The 2,846-nt window shown below is 39.7% G+C and overlaps 1 long non-coding RNA gene across 1 annotated transcript in view; it reads right to left on the bottom strand.

The window, feature by feature from the left end:
* LOC109313753 overlaps positions 1-1,964 on the bottom strand; it is a 9,271-nt gene extending 7,307 nt beyond the window's left edge. The window contains exon 1 of the long non-coding RNA XR_002102138.1: positions 1,952-1,964. This is a non-coding gene — a long non-coding RNA (uncharacterized LOC109313753). The remainder of the gene's footprint in view (positions 1-1,951) is intronic.
* Positions 1,965-2,846: the final 882 nt, after the last annotated feature.

The following is a 2,846-nucleotide window of genomic DNA, read 5'->3' as shown; positions in this document are numbered from 1 at the left end:
AAAAAAAAAAAAAAAAAAAAATCCAAACAAACCAACTGCTCAGAACCACAATTTTCTAATCCTTTTGACTGTGGAAAAGAATAAAAAAAAATGTTATCTGAATGCACTGTAAAATAGTCACAAGAAACAAGGCAACCCCCATATTCTTGTTATGTTTAAAAATAAATACATCTCAGTTTTTGAGGCTCAGCTCAAGAGTTTTGAGCGTTCAGGCTAGGCAGTATTACAGACTGTCCCAGAGCTGGAGAGCAGCTTTTTGGTTGTACAGTACTATTCATTTTCCTGCTATTTCACACAGCTCGTTCGGTTTAGCTACATGATAAAGCATCTTTCCCTGGTTTTATCTTTTCCATTTGGCAAACCAGTGGTTCTCTTCCACCTCCAGTATTTCCTATAGGGAACTCCTATCATGGCAGAGTTTCATTTACTTGTTTATGTATCCCTGTATTATTAACGAGCTCTGGGAGGAGGGCCTGTTACTTAAACTCCCTCTGCTGGCTCTCCGCAGTTGAGAACAAAACAACTGAGGTTTTTTGGTTTGGTTTTCCACCTGCTTTTCTTTTGCAAGAGCTCCTTGTGTGCAAGCTCTATTGCCTGAATAACAATGCTACTGCTAAGGGAAGGGGGATTTTCCCCTCAAAGGAACTGTAAAGGAGGCACCTGGAACATTAAATGTAAAATAATATTTCCCCGCCTCATCTAGGGGCAGCGGCACTGTATGTAAGAAGAGTCACAGAAGTAATTTGGTGCATAGTGCCTTCAGATTCAGCATCAGGCAGTAAACTGAACTCTTACAAGTATCCCCCCTTCCCCTCAGATAAGGGTTTACTGCTGTTTTGAGCTGGTCAGTATTTATGCTGCCTGTTTGGAAAAGGCTCTGTGTTGTGCTGTTACGGTGGACTTCCAATAAGTCTGTGCACATGCGCACCCCCCCCCATATACACATGCACCTATATACACATACACACACACACACACACACACATATACATACATACATCCCCTATATATACACCTCTAAAAATGCACCCCATACATTGTATGTGAATGTATATATTACACATATATACACATACCTACATATGCATATACACACACACATACATATATATACATATACACACATACACACACACATACATATACATTCATATATACACATATATATATACACACATACATACATATATACATATACATATACATATACACATATATACACACACACATCAGGCATATTTTATGTTTTAGGAACCAATTCTGGTTTTATACACACTGCCTTTATGCCATTTGAACTGATTACAATTTGGTGCCTGGCTGCTGGACTTCGTTTATAGCTCTGCTGATGCTGTTTTCAGTGCAGCTCATGGGAACAGAGGCAGAGGTGGTTTTATAGCGAGTTTACAATCTGGGACAAAATGTATCCAAGTCCTGTCAGGACCTTGAGCTTCTGGATTCCTGAGTATTTAATACCTTGAGATCAAATATAGCCTGGGCACTGCCCCTTCCCATGGGGTCACCAGGCATGGTCTTGGGGTCCAGGGCCTTTGTACTGTACCCCCTTTTTGAGGCCTGGAACCCATAGTCAAACTACCTATTTCCCAGTGCTGACTCCTTGCTCTCCACTCATTGTTTTAGCATAGCCTATGTCTCTGGGCATGTATATAGATGTTTAAAATATTTTTGTGGGAGGCTGACTTTGCAGACGGGTAAATCAATAGCTTCAGAAGTTTGCGTCTTTGAAAGAAGTCTTTTAGGAATCTAGATTAATCACATGATGGCAGGTGAAGCTAAAAAAATTACATAGAATAAACTGTACATGCACAAATGTTTTTTTAAAAAAAATCAAGGGCAGTCTTCTATTTGGGACACCCCTATTTGGATCATTCTAGCCAAATGATCATAGCATCTAGAATTAAAATTGTCCCAAATTCAGTATGCCACTAGAAACAGAGGCTACAACTCTGGCTCCATTTTAAAATCATCCACAAAACTCTGTTTTACTACTTTGAGCCCAGGACTTTATCCTTGGTTTTCACCTTGCAAGCACAGAATTTGTCCTGTTATGTATCTTAATGCAAAGACAAGTCAGTCATTGGCTCCTTGTGGCAGTCTCAAGAGCTGTAACATTCATTACACACTGCAGCGTAGAACTGTAGTGTGTGAAATCCTTTCCTCTGGAAAAAAAATAAAAATCAACCCACAAAAATATTACTCCCAATCTAATTTTTCAGCCAAATACCAGCAAGCAGCAGGTGCTTTATAACCTATGAAATGGATTGTGGAAGTGAGGATCATTAAATAAAAATTATGTTTACTAATGTTAACTTCCAACTTTGGTATGCCCTGTCTTCTGTGAAAAGGTCAGATGAGATAGTCACAGCTTTTCCTTTGCTGATTCTTATTGAAGTAGGCACTAACGCCCCAATTCTTCTAGCTGTGCTTTACATGGGGTGAGAAAGGGTATTCAAAGAAATAAGTTTGAAAGAGGGATAGTGGTAATAGCTTAGCATACCTTGTAGGCCCAAACTTTATGATTTTCATATTCTGTAGGGAGTGGGCTTAATAATTAAAATCCTAATGACCTGTTTTATAATTCATTGTGCCACAATGGCAATTTCATTCGTTGTCTGAAGAACTCATCAAGATTAACAAACACCGCTGTATTAAATGCCGTCCCAAAAATTCAGGAGTGTCGTCATATGCAATGCAATCCGCCTGCGCACTTTATTTGCTCATCTCGGGATGATAACGTGATAATTGTGTGACACAATGGCTGATGGGTTAGGGCAGTGGTGCTCAACCTTCTTGAGCTGAGCACCCAGTCTGGCTGATGGTCCCGATCC

The sequence above is a fragment of the Crocodylus porosus genome, unplaced genomic scaffold (genome assembly GCF_001723895.1).
Source record: "Crocodylus porosus isolate Cpor-Errol unplaced genomic scaffold, CroPor_comp1, whole genome shotgun sequence".
Taxonomy (NCBI): domain Eukaryota; kingdom Metazoa; phylum Chordata; order Crocodylia; family Crocodylidae; genus Crocodylus; species Crocodylus porosus.
Note: the sequence above shows the minus strand (reverse complement) of the source record. Positions and strands in the feature narration are given on the sequence as shown.